Genomic DNA, 21,394 nt, shown 5'->3' on the forward strand with positions numbered 1-21,394 from the left:
TGCATTTTTTCCCAATCTTAATGGCAAGAATCTGCATACACTTGCTTGTGGAAATGTCATAAATTGGCCTCCGATCAATTCCTCAAAGATAGTACACACCAGAGTACCACTTTCAAATTTTTAGCCCTAGTGAAATAGAATTTAACTCTTCTCAATGATGTTTGCCTTTCCACATTCAGGGCCAACAGCCGAGCGATGAGCAGAGATATATTCTGTATAAAATTTAAACTACTTCATTACATATTGTTCTGAAGAGTAAGCAAAAGGATATTAACATTTCAGTAAAAGAATGGTATGACTTCACCATCTTAGCAAAAATTATATGAGCATTTGGTCAATTGATGTGGAATGAATCCTGTACCGTGTCAGTAACTTGATCTAAATTAATAAACAAATGTTTTTCTTTTCACTTCTGCCATATGTTGATCCCAGTTACATGGGCAGAAAGAGGCAGCTTGTAATGTTTCTTAAAGGATTATACACTGTTTTGCATAAGGGAGTATGCAGATGCAGGAGTTAGATGTCTTCTGTGCTTTCTTTGTGTTTTAGGAAACTTGATTTGAATTGTTTATTTCATCTGACATGAACCGTTTTTATTGAACTGAATAGATCCGCTAGATATATTGTAAGTGGAAAACATTGTGAGAACAGCTTTCACCCACTGATGACCCCCCAAACCCCTCCGCAGGCTGAAAATTGTGGTGCTTTTATTCATTTTGAAAGGTCCAGAGTGGCATAAAGCATCTTGTCTATAAGAACTAACTCACTTGCAAGGGTGGGTGGGTGGCAGGGGGAGGGTCTGTTTTAATGAAATTAGAGATGTTGTGAATGTTAACCAAACAGAGACAGGTTCAAGTAGCAGTCTGGTTTCCCAAAGCAAAGGCCTGTGACTCACAGGTTATTCCACATGAAATAAGTGGATAGACAACAAGATGAGAAAGAGTTGGTAAGCAAAATGTGAAATGTTTCACCTTGACTTTTCCAACATCCAAGTTGTTATTGTCTTGAAGAGCTCAAAGGCACATGGTCCGGTAAGTGGAGGTCTTGGCACTGATTTTTATTAACTCTGAATGTCTTTTGCCATTAAATAAAATTGAGTTATTTTGTTGTTTATCTTGCATCTCTCCCAGGCAAATAGGTGGTTGCTGCTTTGTCTTGACATTCAGATTTTTGATATTCTCTTTTGTTTTCAGGGTAAGAAGTGACCTTTTGAGGTGACTGTAACAGAAGATTGCTTGGCAGAAGCCAAAAAAGGTAAATGCAGATATAATTAGTGGAATTACGTTAAGGACTCTATCTACTGCCTTCTCGGCATCTTAATTCAGTTCTTTTCAGATCTCCTAATTATCAAATTTGCATGTATTTATTTGTGTAAGTACACATGTAGCGTATTTTTGGAGGCCTTTAAAGAAAAGATTGCTCTTAAGAAATGGTTCACAGAGTCACATTTTCCCCTCTAAATATTATCAAACTTTTCCCCTGTTTGTGGGAGTTAACCTCTTCTTTTTTTTTTTTTTTTGGTAGTTGACTTGGTAGTTTTGAAGTTAGGAAGGAATATTCACATCACAAAAGTGGTGATTCATAAAATTAACATGCTGCAAATAGGAGTAACGCATGTCAGTGTTTTGTGCTGAAGTGGTGTCATTCGATGGATGTTCATCTGGCGGCTTTATAATCACCTTCTTTCAGAAATTAATAGTCAGGCACCATAGCAACGCGTCGTGTTGATGTAACTGCCGTGTGGCGTGGGGCATGTCCCTGTGATGTCAGTGCTCAGCTGCCTTGTTCTCTTGACCTTACTTGAAAATCAAATGTGTACTTGATTTTAAAATTAGAAGTTTTCAGAGAGACTAATGTAGGTTGATGAATTAAAGCTAAATTAAATTTTCTCAAACTCACTTTTGGGAGCAGTGGTAAAAAAAAAAAAAAAAAAAACCCACTCTGGTTAAACTGGTTATGGAGGCTACATATTTGTTTTGTTTTGTTTTGTTTTTTGATACCCAAAGTATCTCCCCATTGAAGGCAGGAGTCACCTCTCTCAAGTTCATGTTGCAGGTCATTTTTAAGTCTGATGTTTGTTAAGGAGCAAGCATCTTCACTTTATTTTTGAATCTAGTCCAGTGGCACTTTCATTTGAGTAGATGTGTCAATTTTAAAACAGGTTACCTGCCAGCCTGGTTGCACAAAGCCTTTGTTTAGATCTTACCAACTTAAAGTTTATGAATTTGTAAGATACAGACTTCTTTACTCTTTAGTTGAGCAAAGTATTTTGTGAAACTTTCATAATGTGAAGATTCTTAGATCGGTCTTGTTTTTAATCTTACTCAGGGCTTGGGGGTTCTAGAAGGTTGCATTCTGGCACATTTCATTTGGACTGAAAAGTCCAACCAGCTTGCCTCATTTCACCATCTTTGTTGTTTAATTTAAACTGTGTGGGAAGCTCCTAATTGTCCTCCAAGGAGGTTATAGTACCTTTCAGATGTCCCAGCATGGGAAGGGGTGATTCCAACCAGTAATTAAGGTTATCAAGTCATACCTAGAGTGCTTTTCGACAAAGCGCTTCCCAGCTTCCCAATCTTCATCTGTTTCAGGGATCTGCAACTTTTTTCTGCAAAGGGTCATCCAGCCACCGTTTCCTGTTGTGTGGGCTGTGCCTCGGCGGCTGAGTTGTATGTACATTGTGTGCTGTCTCTGTGACCCCTACAAGATCTCAGTCCAGAGTGTTGCTTGTTCAAATCCATGCCAGGTGCTGAACTCATTTCATGCTGGTAGCAAAAGTTTCTCGTGAAACTAAAGATGAAAGCTGAAAAAGTGGTTGAAAATAGAAAATATTTACCTTGAGAGTTGAGTTATCCCTACAGCTCCAAAAATGGACTTAATTAGTAGGTTTTCATTGTTTTATTCAAATTTATGTATTCAGATAAATTTATAACATATCTGTAAGCATAAATTATTTTCTCCTGACTTACGTCTTTATGATGAATATGCTTACACCCATAACCTGAAAATGTTTGAATTTGGATAGAATAATTTTTCCCAATTTCATGATATTGTTAAAGATATTGTGAGTCAAGGGCATGTTTGGGGGAAAAAGAAAGTTTCCAGGAATGTGTCATTACTGCTGACTAAGAGAGGTAGCCCATAAGGAGAAGAAAATGCTTCTTTGTTAGTACTGTCAAGAACATGGTGTATTATGGTATATGCCATCCTGCAAGTCAGGAACCCCTTGGCAAATTTCAGGACCATAGAAAAATTGTGTCCTTCTGTTGTCTTCTTTCATAAAACAAAGGAAACTGAATAACACATTCATCTAATTATTCTTTTTGTCTTGACAGCTTAGAATCTCAAGAGTAACAATTTTTGCTTAATGTTAGTAGTTTTTCTCCTAACAACTTCCACTTTTTGTTGTTGATACTGTTTTTTAAGTCAATTTCATTTTTCCTGCTCCAAATTAACATTTTATTATTTAACTGTTTTTCTTCAACAGTATAAGTTTAGTTTGTGTTTGACTGCATTTTCCATTATATTTTCTTAGAAATAAGTTATATAGACAAATAATAAGCTGTGGCTACTTTTTTTTTAACCTTTTATCAAGCTCAAGGATCCTTCAAAAACTAATCCTTATATATAAAGGGGAAAAAATATTTGTTAAAAATATAACCTCTTTAAAAATATGTATGAAATTGGACAGAACGCTTAGTATTTCTTCCCAGTGAATGAACCTTAAACAGAGAGACCACGCTCTTCAGTGATGTGATGATCACGAAACCAGCACCATCTTCTGCATCACACAGAGGATGCAGATTTCAGATGCCAGGAGTTCCTTGGTCACTGCCATGCTCAACTTTGGAATCTGGGAATCATTAACAGTCAGCATAAATACAAGTACATGTGCCTACACTGATACTCTGGAAACAACTGGTTATATGTGGGAAAGCGGCCAGGCAAATTCTGAAAACCAAAGGAAGCCTCTTTTCACAGTGAGATTCAGAGTCTGAAGGGGCATGAATAACTGTCATCCGACTTGGTAGTGATCAACAGTTTCTTCCAAGTAGATTTGAGCCCTTTACAAACTGGATCTAGTTGCTGGCATTCCTAAAAGGTAGCTGGTAATTATTATAATCCCCACTTTACAAGCTGGGAAACTGATCACATTGAATTAGTAACTTATCCGAGGTCATGTAAAATGTCAAGACTGGCGCTAAAAAGACAACTTGCTGTCGTCACAATTACATTGTTGTCCTTCGGTCGTGGCCACCTTAGTTTGGTGGTTTAATATAGGTATCTATGTCATTTTTTTCCCTGCTTCCCCCAAACATTCACAATTCACCCGTGTAGATTTTTGCTAAAACTTAAAATCCAATTTGTGAAATTCATTGTTTTTGATTCAGTTCTGATTAGCACTGGGAGTAATTGATGATAATTACAAAGCCTGTATAGGTGACAGTTAAATGGTTGTTTTTAAACATTGGTCATCTTAAAGCTTCATATTTTGTGTTGGTTCAGTTTTACAGTCAGCTTGTTGATGAGAAAGTTTAAAAAAAAATTATAAAAGAACATGTAATCATTTCAATTTTTCTTCTACCCCCAATATGAGCTATTTTTTGTTAGATCAAAGAGTTATAAGGTATCTTTATATACCTCACTCATTGTGTCTTACATGTTACAGATTATTTATTGGTTACAAATAAAGTTGAAAATAGCTACCCAGCCATTTTAAATATATTCATTGGTTCTTCTGAAAGTATATATTTAATGTGATTTAAAAGTTTACATAATGACAATATTCTGAGTTAAATTCATTCAAAATGACCTCTTTATAGCATTCAGCATTAGACTTATTTGCCTGTTCAGGAAGTTGTTATAAAAGGCACTGGAAAAGTGTTTTCATTGAGCTACCAGCTGACCACACTGGCTGAAATGACTATAGTCAGTTTAGATAGGCAGTGAACTCCATTTTACCTCCCCTTCACCCTCAGCCTACCCATGCCTGGGTTGTAACACTCAGGGTAAAGACTAGCCTGATATAAAGACTCTTGCATACAATGGCTTAAATCAAATATAAGTTTACTTCCCTGTCTCATCTAATAATCTGGCCAGTCTAGCTTGACTGGATGGGTTCTTTCTCTTTTGTGCTTCCCTCCCTTGAGCCTTTGTCCTTATCTATATGGTTGAAATACAGCAAAGTCCACAGCAAGCAATTTTCTTTGAAGCAAGTGATTTAAAAATTGCACACGTCACATCCATTGACATTTAATTGATTAGACTGTGATCATATCATAAGAAGCTTCATTGGCTGTTGGGGAATGCCTCTAGCTGGGTAGCCAGGAGCTTGGGAGAATTGGAGAACAGATTTAAGGGGACATTTAGCACTCCAGAAACTTGATTGGCTGAATTGCCCCAACCCAATATTGCATTCCTTCATTCATTCCATCATAACATAATATAGATGTATATACTACATATGCTATACATCAATTATTGCTGCTGGTATTTATTGATGACTGTGTGCAGATGCTAGGATCATAGCACTACGTGAGAAGGATGCCATCTCTGGCCTCCTAGAGTTTATGTAGCAAAGGGGAGGACAGACATTGTGCGTGATGATGATGACAAGTGTTCAGAAGGGCAGATATTGGTGGTTATGTGAAAGTGTTCTCTAACAGGGAGATCAGAATGTCGGAGCTTTATGTATTTTACCATGATCTGAAAGCTGTGCTAGACTAATTTGATTTTCTTGTGTGTTTCATGCCAGTATTGTGGTACATGTTATCAGGCCTGTTTATTTTTTGTTAATAGCTTTATTGAGATATAATTCATACACATTTGAAATGAACTGTTCAATGGTTTTTAGTATGTTCAGAGTTTGTACCCATCATCACAACTTAGTTTTGGAACAATTTCATCACCCTGGAAAGAGACCCCCATACACATTAGTAGTTACTACCCTCAACCCAACCGCTGGCAACAACAAATACAAATACCATCAGTAGAGTTTTGCCTCTTCTGGACATTTTATGTAAATGGAATCATACAATATGTGGTCTTTTGCGACTGACTCCTTTCCCATAGCATAATGTTTTCAAAGTTCATCCAAAGCTTTAAATTTTTTAACTTTCTTACAATCTCAGAGTTATATGAGTTCTTGCTCCTAAATCCAACAAAATGGTGCCCTGAAATATTCTCTCAAGGGATGGAATTGGGAGAAAATTACTCTTTTCATGTTGTTTGTATTTCCATAGAAATAGACTTGGCCTCCCAACAGTTAAACTTCAGAATTTAAATGTTTGCATTTTAAGTTAGCTGTTTTTAAACATTGTTAACCATAATGCTAAACTAAGTAACTCTGTAAACAAGAGCTGTCTCTCTTGAATGTTCCTTTCAAAGAAAAAAATTTTAAATATTGATTTCCAGAGAAATATGCTCAATAGAGTTCGTTTTCAAGCAGAAGTCACTTGTTGAAACGTACATGAAGGCGTGTTTTGTAGTAAAGACAGTATTTGCAACAGTTATCAAGTAGCCATATTTTGCACAGCAAAAAAAATAAATAACACATGGTTTTAGTCATCTTTTTTTAAAAGATGTTTTGGCTCTTTCATCTGCCAAGGGCACAAATATCCAAACTGTCCACCTTGAGCATCTTCGGAAGAAGTTTTCAGCTTAGTTGAAAACGTAACAACTTAACAGAGATGTAGGAGGTGTTAACCTTTCTTTGGCAATTCAAAAATCTCAGAGAAAATCTGAAGCCCCAAAATGTACGAAAACAAAGCTCTGTTTAGGGTAGCACATGTGTGATAACCTTGACTGCATACTCTGTATCTAGTCACAGCTAGGACCCTAGAGGAGTAAACGGTTTACCAGTGGTAGAATCCTTGAGTCTGTTTTAAAAGTTGACACCCTCTGCCCAGGGCCGAGTTTGGATTTGAAATTTGATGGTATCTTTTAAGAAGTCTGTTGGTGAGTAGGCCTTTTCATGAGTGGCAAGGAAATTACTCATTTCAGTTTGCGCTGCTCTGTCCTCGATCTGACCTGCTACTTCTGTGGCCTTTGCATGCGGTGAGAGTGAGGGGAGAGAAGAATGAAAAGGCTGAAGTTTTCATGCTCTGTTTAGGTACACTCTTTCTGAAGTGTGAAGATCGTGCAGATTTTCCCTTGAATCTTGTATATTAGCAGGTATATGGTGTATAATTAAAGGTAATTAGATGTTTTGTTAATTATCTGACAGTGGAGTGAATTATTTAAAAATATTTTTTTAATTAAAATCTTGCATCATTGGATAGACTGTGATGATTTCAGTTTATAGGTTGGCATGGATCTTTACTTCCTCACTTTTTCCTCCAGGCCTCTTTTTTTCTGGAAGTCAGTATCTCTTTCAAAGGATTGTGAGCAGCCCCTGGAGACCAAAGGAAGTGTCCTAAACCATTCATTACAGGTGACATTCTTTAAAGTTTATTTAGAGCAGTGATTTTCAAAGAGCATATTGGGACCCATTTGTGAGTTAGGTAATCAGTTCACTGGACTGTGCCCAAAAATTTAAATGATAAATAGGATAAGTATACAAAGAGTGGAGAAGAATGCAATAGACTAGATCTGCACTGTCCAATATTGAAACCACTGGCCACATGTAGCTGTTGAGCCCTTGACATGTGGTTAGCCCAAGCTTATGTGCTATAAACTTAAAATCCACAAAGCCTTTCGAAGAATTTGTATGGAAAAAAGAATGTGAACAATGTGAATAATTCTTCTTTTTTGATTCTACATGAAAATGAGCATCGTTTGTATATATTGAATTAAGTAAAATATTAAAATTAATTTCAAGGTTTCTTTTTACTTTGCCCATGTGGTTACAGTTACATATGTGACAGGCATTGTATTTCCACTGGGCAGTTTTGCTCAAGCCAGTGGCGAATAGAGCAGTGAGAGCGACAAGGCCCCTGCTTGTGGCTCTAGGGGGTGTGGACAGGTAGGGAAACATAATAAGTAAATATGAGGTGATAGGTGTGGTGAAGAAAATACAGGCTGTAAGGGAGGTCAGATTGCCGGAGGGAAGGAGTTGCCATTGTGAATAGCCAGGATAAGTCTAACTGAAGCACAGGCATGAGCCAAGAAGGCGTGTTCTGAAAAAAGAGTCAGTTGGCCACTGTGGCAAAAGTGAAGTCCTCCAAGGGAAAGAGCAGTAGCGGGCAAGGCCAGAAATAACATGGCCAGACATAGCAGGGCGCTAAGGCTCAGTGGACTCTTAGTCTCTTAGTGAAGTAGACAGCTGTGAATGGACTTTGAGATGAGACAGGATTTGAGTCACATTTTAAATGGATCACTCTGGAAGTTGTTTTGAAAGTAAATGGTGGGTGGGTGGGGTGAGTGGCAGGGAGATGTGTTAGGAATCCACTGTAATAGTCTCAGTGAGATCTGATGGTCAGGATGAGGATGGCAGTAGGAAGTGGTGGGACTTTGTGAAATCTTAACACATGTGGTTTGATATTTAAATTTTGAAGTTATCTCGGAAGAATCCAAGGAAGTCCTGGTAAAATAGATGTGAAGTTTGAAAACCGTTACATAGTGGATGACTCCTAAGGTTTTTGTCTGAAGTGATCGGGTAGTATCAACTGATGGATTGTTTGTAGTAATTAAGAAAGAAGTCAGAAGACTGAGGACTCTCGGTTTAAGCAACTTCTGAAAGGATGGGGATGCCATTAAGAGAAACAGGGAAGCCTGTGGGGTGAGGGTTGATGGTATGAAAGGAGACAGTTCTTTAATTTCACTTGTTAAAGATGGTAAGGTGGACTTCTTTCAGAACCATCGCAGTAGGTGTAGGGAATACTGCAGTGAGATTTTACAGGAGGAAGACATTGAGCTCACCTCTATATACAGCATGGGCAAGTGAGAATTTATAGCCAAAGAGTTAGGAGGTGGCAGAGGGTCGGTAGCTGAAAAGTTTCTGGAAAGAAAACATCAGGAATAAGGGGGAATTCTGGGTCAACTGGTCTAACAAGATTCTTGCTAAAGATAAACTGGGGTGACCCAGCATCTCCTGGGGGAATGGTGGAGAGTGAGGAACCCTATCAGATCTCTAATCCAGTGGTTTGGATATTAAATATGCATAAAAGGCAAGGGTAAAAGGAGGTGTAAACTTAAATCTTGAACTTATGATGTAGTCTTTAGTCATCCAAAGCACCTCAGAGCTTGGTGTGGTTAACCTGGTCTCTAGATTAGTAAAGTTCTAGGGGATGCACGTGAGTCTGTTACCTTCACCTTATACTAATATAGGGAGTCTTGATGAGTTCATCTGTCTTTCAAATTAACTAAGAGCATCAAAGATTCTGGCTCGTTCAAAAATTCAGAAACAGTTGAACATTTTCGAGATGTCTAGGCTGATCCCAAATCTTCGAGCATCTAGGAAATTATAGGTAAAATAATGAAAAACATATATTTTCTCTGTTTAGATACTAACTACCATTAAGGTGGTATTGAGTGAGGTAAGAATAGCCCCTCTTTGTGGAAGATGATGAATGTACTTCTCAATTTGTTTTCATTATAAAATGGCATTAAAAGAAATTAGAAGAACATGAAAATATAGGAAGAAAGATTTCTTTGGTGACCTCATCTAAATCGTTCAGCGTTTATCTTCAGCCTGCAGCGTTCTGTCTTTACAGATTTGTTTCTGTACTTGTACTGGATATACTGTTTTGTTTCCTGCTCTTACCCTTAAAGTATCATATTTTCCCAAGTTATCACTGTTACCAGTTTAGTCGCTCAGTCATGTCTAACTCTTTGTGACCCCATGGACTGCAGCACTCCAGGCTTCCCTGTCCATCACCAACTCCCAGAGCAGATACATCCTGGAATAGATATATATCACCGTTATATCTCAGTCTTATTTTTAGGGTACCTTGGTGACTTCCACTGTTTTATCTGTTCCTGCAATGATGGGTCTTCTGATTCCCTCCAGTTATTAATGATGGCTAGTATGCCTGTGTAGGATGTCTCAAGATAGCTCAGTATCTTGAATTAGTCTTATAAATAAGATATTGGAGTTGCAGATTATCACTCAGTTTCTCTCTCCACTTTTAAGTAATATTAACAGTAATCTGAGGCACATGAAATCAACACCTAGCCTCAACTACATGTGTTTTCCATAATGAGGTACATTTTGCATTAGCTTTGATTTCAACATTTCTGGGCATTTTTCTTTTCTGATCTGAATCATCTCTTGATATTTTTTCACTTTAGCAACTTGGTTTGCAGCATGGGAGCAGGGAACTTTACATTCTTTCCAGGGGCAGCCATTCATCCTCTCCTTGTTGTGTTATCCCAAACATCATTCCTTCTCTTTTCCCAAAACAGCCATGAATTTACTTGGTCTGGATTTGTATCTCCAAAATTTGTTTCAGTTGAGTTTTGGTCCAGGTTACCCAGGAAAACTCAAATGTCTTGACAGCTTTTAAAGTATAAAAGTTTTAAGTTTTCTTGCATGCCAGACCTTAGCAGTATTGTCGTTAATTGTTTAGGCAACACATATTTATTGAGTTCCTGGGAGGCTGACTGTGTATTTGAAATTGAGCTGTGTATCTCTGTCCTTTGTGGCCATTCCCATGTCTAGTCTTCAGATTCGTAGCTTCAGAGAGAACCAAGAAACGTTAGCCTTCTCCAGTCCGGTCTTTATAAGTTATTGGAGATGAAACTAAGACTCAGAGAAGGAAAACGATGTTCCCCCATCAACCGTGTAGTTGTAGCTGACTATGTTGAGAGTCCTTGTCTCTTTTAATATACCTCTTCCTCCCTTTTATGATATAATACAAAAAACAAGTGGAAATATTAACATTTCATTGTTAGAAAGTTCACTGTTAAAAAAAATAGACTTGATGAAAACCAAAATGTAATTTTTATTATGTGGATGGCCCTTCCTTATATTTCATTTCCAATGCACTTTCCTTTTGCCAGCTATGGTAAGGGAAATTAATACCCTTTACAGATGTTTAAAAACATGAAATATGAAAAGGATCATCTAAATATGTTCATTTCAGAAAATGCCCACTTTTCGTTCTCTCCTCCCCTCCTGCTCAAGCTTCTAGGTCTTCTCCTGCTTCTGCCTCTCCTTCCCCTTCCTCCCCATCCTTCTTCCTTCTGCCTCCTTTCTCCTCTTCCTCTTTATTCCTTCTCGCCCCTTCCTCTCTCTCCCTCTCTGTGTCCTTTATTTTTATACAAGGATATTTAATGAGTGTGTGTATAATGTTAAAATGTTTCTGCCAGTTGACAACTAGTGGGGAATTTTTAAGTAGTTGAGTATTGTACATAGCGAGAATCTAGATGTCTACTGTGTCTCTATCTGACTGGTTCATCCCAGTGAGCCACTCCCATGTGACATGTGTTTTTCCAAAGGCTGAGACACAAAAAAGAACAGTAAGATGTGTTGCTCATTGGTTTTGAACTTCACACTGTGTAACTGATTGGAACTGCTTAGCTCTGAAATCTTGTTCCCCCTAGTTCCGGAATGGGATTGACATCCTCTCTTTATTTTCTTAAGTAGGATAAAAATACATAAAGACCGATGTAGAATTGTCATCTGGAAGGGTCATATCACTTCATTAGTTTAATTCTCAGAATGTTAGTGGTAATAGAACATAGAATAGACAATTCTTATGAGCTTCAGTTTTTTTTTCTTTTTTCTGATTACAAGTATAAAAACCAACTCACTCTAGGGAATTGTAGAAAAGTTAACCAAATAGAAAAGTAAAAGTAATCTAGAATCCTGACTCTGGGAATAACGTATCGTTTCTTTTTTCATTTGGTGTACGTATATTTAACATAACTGCAGTCATACAGTATATAGAATTGGGTATTTTTTTGAGTTTAGCGTTACATGGTAAACATTCTCCCATGTCATAAAGACATCTTAAATGACTGCATATTAATCATTTTTTTTTGTATATAACAAAATTTAATTCTTCTTCAGTGTTGAGTGTGAGAGTTGTTTCCAATTTTTCTATAATATGTTACAGGGGGCATATATGTGCACAAATGTTAATCAGTTTCCATTTCTTTAGATATAGTCTACAGGGGGAAATGTCTTTAGATATATTCTATAAGTTCCTATAAGAGAAGTTTTGGAATTGTTACAGATTTTCTATACATGCTGTCATTGTACATTTCAAGATGCACCAATTTGTTCTGCTGATTCTGAATGAGAATGTTTATTTCGCTGCAATTTTGCCAACACTGTGTTTTAGTATTTTTTGTTATTGTCATTTAAATTGTAGAAGAAAAAAAAGTATACCTCATTTTTTCTCTTGTTCAAGTCTGTTGTTGCAAATGAAGTCTAGAAGTTTTGTTTCTTGAGACCCTTTATATTTCTTCTTTTAAATTTTCATAGCTTGGGAAGCAGTCAGGGTTTGTAGGAGTGGGGATGGGGGATCCAAGGTGCTGGGCAGCTAGAGAAGGGATCCTGTCACTGGAATGTCACTTGACCATTGGTTCTCATGCCAGAATGTACAGAGTAAGTTCACCGAGTGCTGTGTTGTAGCTTAGATCTGAGTGTAAACTACTGTTAAGGCCAGACCGTTGGCATTCTGATGCTCCGGAAACCCCTTGGAGAGATCTGGGGCTCACAAACTTTCCAAAAACTTGGATGCTTTGAGTGTATTCCTTTACTCCGTAAATAATTATTGAGTGCTTACTTACTCCTGGCGGTACTAGGGGCAGCAGGAATATTTGGTAAACCGAAAGAGGGAACTTCTGTGAATGAGGTGGATATACCTCACTGATTAATGGTGAGCACACATTGACAGGTCTGTATAAAGGGCTTAGCACAGTAAGAGCAACTAGCTGCTGCTCATCTTACTGCTTCTGCTAATGCTGTTATCATCAGCGTCTCAAATTAAAACCCAAAACCAGTGTTCAGCCAGGTCCTGTTTCCAGCCCCCTTATCACACCTCAGATAGTAGGGCCTGTGTTCCCCGGCCCGTGAAGCTTCTGTCCATTTCTTTTAATCCCTTTACTCAGTGAGCTAGTACCTTCCAGGTGTTTGGTTCCAGAAGCTTCCAGAGAAGCATGGCTATGTCCAGCTAAACAGTAAGATTCTGGGGACAGTAAGATTCAGGGAGCCCCTCCCATTTCCAGCCCTTTAGTAGGAATGTTGCTGACAGTTGAGCTACAGAAGGGAGTGGGGCACTGGCAGTTACACCCCGTGCCCCGGCTGTTTGCTCTGTTAGTCTGTAAGCCCGACAAGCTCATTCTCAACCCTGAATCTACAGATTAAAAATAAATGCACACGCACACACATACATACACTCTTCCTCCTCAAGACTTCCTGCTCTCAGGGCCTCTGGAGGACAGGCAGGCCCCAGGCCAGGACCACCCTGGGCCCCCTCTGGCTTTCCCCACTGCCCAGAATGCCCTTGGAACCTGTGCTCCTGTCTGGGTGCTTGCTGGCTTACTGTCATCATCTGTTCAAAACATGACCAGTTTTAAATGGAAAAAATAAACATTTCTGATGCTGAAGTGAGGAAGGGGTAGCTCTTTGTCTCAGACCAGTATGTCCCCCCACTCTCACCCCCAAGAAGTGCTGTTTGGGAGAGGCTGTGTCTGACTTAAGATGTGTCAATTCTAGGGCCTGTTTCTGACTTGCTCGGTCATAGGTCCCCACAGGGGACAGTGAAAGGACCATCTCTTAGGTGTGCTGTGAAGAACACAGAAAGGACCATCGAGTTAAGTGTTCCTTTTTAGAGTTCTGCACTTAGGCCCTGTCCTGCAACTTTTCAGCTTTGTGATGTTGAGAAATACCAGATCTTTCCAAGCCTTTTTTACCCCTTCCTTATCTAAAAAATAGGGACTAAACTAGTACCTCCCTTGTTGAGGTAGTTGGAAGATAAACTGAGTTACTGCAAGTTACAAGTTTTTAGAGCAATGCTTGGTATATAGCAAGTGTTCTGTAATGTCAGCTCGTTTTACTGTGAGCATAGCGCATGGAATGTAGTAGTAGGTTGTTTAGGGTGTCAATAGTTTTTCTCTAGATTAATTTTTAAAATAATGAGAACATTTTTAGATGTCTGTTTTTATCATGGAGCCTAGTGGAAAGAGAAGTGCAATAGGCTTCCTAATACCTTCTCTTGGTCCCAAAGAGAAGAGAAAAGAAAAATCTTAGAAAGAAATGGTTTCTGAGTATTTCAGGATAGCAGTATAAAAATCATCTTCCTCTCCTTCTCATCTCTCACTTGGATCCACAGGTGAGGAATGGGGCCATTCGGAGGGATCCACCCAGCTGATTTTTGTGGGTTTGGAAGCAGCCTCTTAGCTACACTGCACCTTCCATCTAAGTGTTACAGTTTTCAGTCCAGGCCATAGACACCCAGATGGTCCTGAGCTCACATGGAGAGATCTGGGACCCACAAGCTTTTCAGTAACCTAAACTGTGTGGCCAAATAGTGTGAAAAGATGTTCCAGGGCTGTGCTGAGATTCGTTGTCTCAGGAGTGATTCTGTTGTAGACCTTAAATATGGAGACTGCATTAAAGGAGCCTTAGGCTCACGTCCCCAGCACTTCACCCTGAGGAACCTCTGTAGACACTGCCGTGAGTGTTCTCTGTGTCTGTGACCAGTGAGAAAGAGGGAAGGGAGAGGGGGCAGAGGGTGTGCAGGACGCGGGTGTGCAGTGCATTCCTGTCCATCTGGGAGAAAGTGAACTCTCCAGCTACTTAGATGTGGGAGTGGAGGGTTGGCTGTTTGGAATACACTTGGCTGGAATGACCTTGACCCTGCGAGGGCATGCATGCGTGCCCGTGTGTGTGTGTGTGTGTATAGATGTGCACACAGGGGAGATAATGGCAAGCCCTTTTCCTGAAAACTCCAGAATCTGTCATTTTTAGCACGGATGTGGGAGGTTACCCCAAGGGCTGCCTTGTGTTCCTGACACCTGACAAGCGGTTCTCTCTGTTCCTTCAAACTTCGTATAGTTTGATGTTTCTGCACTTGTGCATGGTACTTCTCATAAAAACAAAGAGTAATAAAAACCAAAGTGAGAAAGTAAACATTGCTTCATATTCACCCCCAGCCCCCACCCCAGGATCAGGGCCTGGACCACTTTGGAGACAGTCCTTCTAAACATCTTGCTCTTTCCCTGTTTGTTACTGAACACGCCTGGGCTGTCCAGTATGGTAACCAGTTCCCACCAGCAGGTCTGGAGCAGTGAAATGTAGCTAGTCTGAATTGACACATGCTGAAAGTGTCATAGCCACACTAGATGTTGAAAAATGAGACTGTAAAATATCTCTTTAAGTTTAGATATTTCTTACATGTTGAAATGATAGTATTTAGATATATTGGATTAAATAAAATATACTATTAAAATTAATTTGCTCCATTTTACTTATGAAAGGCACCTACTAGAAATGTTTAAATTACTTTTATGGCTCACAAATTATACTCCTCTCGGCAGTTGGGGGCAGGCACATGATAGTTTAAATAAAATAATGCTACATTTTCCCTACCTTTTTAAAATATAAAAATATGTTGTCAATATCTTTCTGTAGAAATTGACAAATGGCAGCATTATCACCTTATAGCTGTGTGTCAATAAATCATAGTTTATTTAACCTGTCCTACTTTGTTGAATGTATAGAGTTGTACACAGTAGTCCTGGTGATCAAGCTTGTATATTCATTTTTGCAAGCCCATCTGATTATTTCGTTAGTATAGGGTTTCCCAACTAGAGAATGGTGGACGTTTTGGTCTGGATCATTCTTTGTTGTGGGAGACTTTGTTATCCATTGTGGGATGGTTATCTGCCTTCCTGGCCTCCACTCACTAGATGTCAGCAGCACATCTGTCCCTGTTTGTACGCCCTTGCTACCCCCCACATGCGACAACCAAAAGCGTTCCTGGGCATGCCCGTGTGTCCCCTCTGACGCAAAACCACCCCAGCTGAGAAGCACCGACACAAAGCAAAGTACCAGATGGGAAATGCTAGATTGAAAAGTATTCATATTTAAAATTTAGGTAGATTGACAGACATTGATATATATTGAGAATGTTATATCTGTTTCCAGTTGTTTTCTTAGAAGAATAATATCAGTTTATGTATCTATCAAGAGTAACAGTGATCCTCGTTAAATGCCTGTAAGACATTTAAGAAAGAAGAGCTATGTAATTGTTAATTTATTTGTTGGCAGTTTGTTTAATCAGCTTTATTTAATTGCCTTCGTGAGAAGAGCTTTTGTAAGGACCATGATGGAGGCAGTCTGAGTGTTTTCTGTTGGAGGCCAGCTTGGCAATGAGATTTTGTGGCCCATTATAGCTTAGCTTAGGATAATGTACAGGGCTTCTGTACTCTTAAAGGGATCAAAGGTGGTAGAAGGTCAGAGAGAAACTCTCCTGTTACTTTGAAATTTAGGACTTTTCCTTATAGTGAGAAACGGGAATAATAGTAAATGATGTAATAGTCATAGCTAATTATTGAATATTTGCTACATGTCAGGTGCTGGGCTAAGTGTTGTTACATGTAATTTCATTTAAACTTCAGAAAAACCTGGCTTCTAGGTAAATGCCACTGTTTTCACCAGATGAAGGAAGATGGGCATAGAGAGGTGGCCAGCCATCAATCTGGCATGCCCACGGTCACAACTGTACAATGTGGTGTGGCCAGGATGTGAAGTAGGCAGTCCAGGTAACCATGCTATTCATTTATTCACTCTTCCAACACGTATTTGAGTTTCTCCTATGTGCCAGCACAGTGTTTTTTGCTGAGTTTATAGGAGGGAGCCAAAAACAACACAGTTGCAGCCTCATGCAGACGAATGGGAGCTGATAAAAGCTATTCTGATGAGGACTAAGAAATGGAGGTACGTGATGCTTTGAGAGTCTACATTTGAGGGACTTGCCCTTGTCAGGAAGTTCAGAGAGGGCTTCCAGGAGAAATAATGGTTAAAATGAGATCTGGAGAAAGAGCAAAAGGGTGGAGGTTATGGGGAGCCAAAGAAAAGAAACATCGCGCCCCGTGTGTCGAGGTGGACTGCGGTACGTGGAAGGTTCTGGCCGTGTGGGGAAGGTGTAGCCTGAGTATCCAGCCAAGGATGCAGGTTACAGGCAGAATATCCATGGATCTGAGCTTTTAAAAGCAATTCTGTTTGCTTGTGTTTGTGGTGTGGGGTATGGGAGATGGGGTGGGGCAGGATTAGAGGGATGGCGAACATGGTCACATTTGTGTTTTGGGAAGATCACTCTGTGACGTGTTAAGAATGCCTAGGGGCAGCGGACAGTAGATACAGAAAGCAAGGAGGTGTGCAGTTACTGATTCTTAACAAATAATGAGCATTTCTGCCTCACTTATTTATGGATGCATCACAGACTCACCTGAAACTGGCTTAAGCAGGATACTTCTGTTTGGGCAGGGCTTATTGTTGTCATCGTTCAGTCGCTCGGTTGTGTCCAGCTCTTTGCGACCCCATGGACTGCAGCACACAGGCTTTCTGTCCTTCATCTCCTGGAGCTTGCTCAAACTCGTGTCCACTGAGTCAGTGTTGCCATCCACCCTTCTTGTTTTCTGTTGTCCCCTTCTCCTGCCTTCAATCCTTCCCAGCATCAGGGTCTTTTCCACTGAGTCACATCAGGTGGCCAAAGTATTGGAGCTTCGAGTTCAATATCAGTCCTTCCAATGAGTATTCAGGATTGATTTCCTTCTCCTCTGCAGGGCTTAGCAGGGGTGGCTTTTCTCCGCTCTGTGTGGTGCTGACTCAGGAGTGCGTTCACCTGGGAGCTTAGCTTTGACCGGAACGTTCAGCATGGCTTTCATGTCTGCACTTGACACTTGGCCCTGGCCTTGACTTGGCTCTCAGGTTGACCGCGCTATCAGGATAGACTTAGCATGAAATAGGATGCCGCCAGGTTTCTCAAGGTCTAGGCCCACACCTGGCATAGCACTAGCCACTCCTTTGCTTCTGTCAAAGCACTGCCAGTCCACGCGCAAGGAGACGAGAAAAAGATTCTGTGCTCTTGATGGGCATGTACACGTAAGATGTGTGCTGCTGTGTGCCAGACGCAAATTAAGACCCTGAGAGCAGAGCACTGTAGGCCATAGGCGGCAGCCCCACTTGTATGGCCTTACAGAGGGAGGCGGTAAGCATATAAACTAGAGCAGTGTCGGGTTTGGGTTGGAAACATCTTTGGTTGTTCAGGTTGGAACCACTTTCATTTATGTTTCAGAGTGATTGTTTGTGTTTTACTCAAATTCATATATTCAATCCTTTCACCTGATGTGATAGTGTTTGGAGGTGGTAACTTTGGGAGGAGTGAATGTGTCATGGGGGGGGTGGAGCCCTCTTGAATGAGATTAGTGCCCTTTAAAAGAGGTTATCAGACAGATCAGTCACCCTTTCCTACCATGTGAGGACACAGAAGATCCTTTCTGAACCAGAAAGTGCATCTTCACCAGGCACCAGTTCTGCTGACACCTTGATCTTGAATTTCCCAGGCTCCAAAACTGAGAAATTTCTATTGTTTATAAGCCACCAGGTCTATGTTATTCTATAGAATAACCTACCTCAGTGGACTAAGATAGTGTTTTTTCTCTCCTGTAACCAGAGAGTCCTGAAATTCTTGCAGGAGCAAAACTGAACCCATGGACTGTCTTTGGAATCATACAGTAGTTACTCAGAAACATTTAGGCTTACCATGTGCTCTGATATTTCGTTCAGAAAATATCACTGCTGGAGACCATGTGGGGAGAAAAAAGTAACCCTATAGCTTAGAAAAGAGAGAGTATTAGAAAGCAGCCAAGTATCACTGCTCCATATTTCCTCACAAGTCTGAGGAATTTGCTTTTAAAAATAAATGTGTATTTCATAATGCACCTATTTGATTTCTCTTTAATTATTGGCTTTTTTGTGTGTGTTTGCTGATTTTTCAGGCTTGCTAATTTGTGCTGTGTCTACCCATAATTTGTGCAAATTAGCAAGGTTTAACTAGAAATGAAAATGTCAAAGTTATTATATTATTTAAAATTAAAGAATAATTAGACTGGAGGAAAACAGGCTGAAAGAATGCTCCAAGCTATGTTAAAGGTGGAAAAAGACAAGGGGAAAATGCAGAAAGAATAAGTGTGAGAGGATGGGGGACCACTTGTCCTACTTCCAGGGACCTGGGCTTATGATCACATCACATGAAACTCCAGGGATGTCAAGTGGGCTCAGAGCCCTCACATATACCATCGAGGTAGGCCAATAGGGTTTTCTAACAGGTCTATAAAATATATTTATTTTTAAAAAACTGGTTGGTGAAATGTTTTACCAGCTACTGTGGGATATTCTGTAGAGACTCGTAGGTGGTATTCCAGAATTGTGCTCTTCTTTTTGTTTCCAGTGTCCCTCGGGGGCATCTGAGCGTCTGATCGTATCAGATGGATGCCAGGAAAAGGAAAGTGTCGGTAGAGGGTGTGTGAAAGGTGATGGGAATTTATTTTTCCAACTGGCAGGGTTGCAGACTCTTAAGTTTACAAATGTAGTAGTAAAAATCAGCTGTTGCTTCTTGGGATTTATATTCACCCAGCTGATTAAAGGCCTGTGTACAGGCAGATAACTCGCAGCATTGTGTGAGAGCAAAAGCAGCGGAATTCCCTCAGTGTTGGACAGGAGATAAAGTCTATGGTCTATCCATGGGGTAAGGGTGGGAAATACACGAGGCCTGTGCTCTGTGGCTAGCCAAAAAGGATGCAGACTGGTATGTGCTGATGTGGAAATATCTCCAAGATATCTTAAGTGACTTGAGGGTAAATATGCTAGTCTTTGGGTAGAGGCAGAAAAAGGATACACACACAGAATGCTACTATTGTGTCTATATAGGATATTTTTGGAAGAGAGAGACAAGATATTGGTAACAGTGATTGCCTTTGGGAAGGGAAATTGGTGGTTGGCACAGATGGAATTTATAGTCCCTATTTACCCTGTTTGTGCTATTTGATTATACATATATGAGGTGAGTACCCTTTTGAACATAGTTGTTCCAGGATGCCAAAGTGTTATTACCTAAAGGGTAGCAAGCCTTGCGAGAAAGGATTAGATACTGGGTTTTGATGATATTTTTTTAAATCTTTGCTTTTAGTAAATGTGAAAATCAGGTGTGATTGCTGATTGATTTCAAAACCTAGTGATAAGAAACCGTTGATTCAGCCCAAATCAACCACGTCCTCACTCTGGATTCCCAGCTCTGCGTGGCTTGTCACATGTATAACACTTGTTTGTGTTATCGACTTCTACTATCTAAGTATCTTATAGAAAAGTTTGTTTGTTTTTTTTTTTTAAGTTGCATGTTGCTAAGATGCTGCCTATCCATACAGACTTAAGCAAAAGGAGACTGTATTTGACAACATAACTGAATAGACCTTTTGAGGCTCAATCTAAGCCCTAAAGCCTCATCTTTATATTTCTCATGTCTCCCCTCCGCTTTCTTCTGAATTGACCCCATTTATTAATGGGACTCCCCTTCCTGGGAGGTAAGTACCCTGCTGTAGCTCCATCCTTGCAACCTCTTAGCTCCCAGGGCAGCAGGGAAGGTCTCTCCGGGTATCTAGGCTCCCCCTAACCCTAACCCTTAGGCATTTGTTCTCAAGCCTTCTTGTGGTTCCAGTGCTTCTGTGGGGATGGGGATGGGGGTTGGGGATATTGCAGGTTGATTTGCTTTTGGCAGTTTGGTTGAAACTGATCAATACCAAGCTCCTCCTCTATTCCTGATTCTCTCGGCCTGGAGACACTAAGATGAATAAAATTCCTGGGCAGGTTTTGGGGAGTTAACACCTGTTAGGGACGGTACAGAAGCTCATGTGGGAACCCTTTTTGATGTGAAATACTAGACTCAAAGGACTTCTGAGGCGGGCTCCTCTCTGCCTGGGAATATTGGTGAGAGACTAGTGGAGGTGACCTTGACATGAAGCCTTCTGCGGGAAGAAATTCTGCATGCAGACAGGTCCGAGGACGAGGCTGAAGGCGTTCCAGTATAAGATGAGAGAGCAGACAGGTCTAATTTTCATCAAGTTCTGCTCATCAGGCTTCAGAATGGCCAGTACACCGTCTTCTTGTCATCTTGAGGCCACCTTCACCAACCTGCATCAGACCTTCCACAGTAAGCACTCATCCTTAGAATATTGCAGCATTTTATTTCTTTGCCCTCATTTGGCAGAGATGTTTCTTACTCTGCATGTCACTTACTTCTGTCTTTTCCCCAGATCCCTTTCTTTGGCTCATTGTCTTGGCCACACAATTAATGCCCTGTTGTCAAGCAGAAGTTCCCCCTCTAGCAAAGGGTTTGCATTTCAAGGAGAGACTCTGTCATCAGAAACTTTGTTCCCAGCTACTGCAGTCATACAGGCAGTGTTGGGCTACATTCAAGGAAGACTGAAGGGCTGTGGATTCAGC

At 40.2% G+C, this 21,394-nt stretch overlaps 2 protein-coding genes across 8 annotated transcripts in view; both read left to right on the forward strand.

The window, feature by feature from the left end:
- The window catches only part of EIF4E3 (eukaryotic translation initiation factor 4E family member 3), a 524,749-nt gene that overhangs the window by 422,812 nt on the left and 80,543 nt on the right, over positions 1 to 21,394 (forward strand). For 3 of the 4 annotated variants that reach the window (XR_011250847.1, XR_011250846.1, XR_011250855.1), the window contains one exon: positions 1,194 to 3,614. The gene's annotated coding sequence lies outside the window, so the exon portion shown is untranslated. Of the gene's footprint in view, positions 1 to 1,193; positions 3,615 to 21,394 lie in introns of those variants that run through there. The other variant, XR_011250848.1, reaches the window with a different exon arrangement.
- The window catches only part of FOXP1 (forkhead box P1), a 622,410-nt gene that overhangs the window by 280,706 nt on the left and 320,310 nt on the right, over positions 1 to 21,394 (forward strand). For 3 of the 4 annotated variants that reach the window (XR_011250843.1, XM_069561641.1, XM_069561643.1), the window contains one exon: positions 1,194 to 1,254. The gene's annotated coding sequence lies outside the window, so the exon portion shown is untranslated. Of the gene's footprint in view, positions 1 to 1,193; positions 1,255 to 21,394 lie in introns of those variants that run through there. The other variant, XM_069561642.1, reaches the window with a different exon arrangement.

This window comes from Ovis canadensis, chromosome 19 (assembly GCF_042477335.2).
Source record: "Ovis canadensis isolate MfBH-ARS-UI-01 breed Bighorn chromosome 19, ARS-UI_OviCan_v2, whole genome shotgun sequence".
Lineage (NCBI taxonomy): Eukaryota > Metazoa > Chordata > Mammalia > Artiodactyla > Bovidae > Ovis > Ovis canadensis.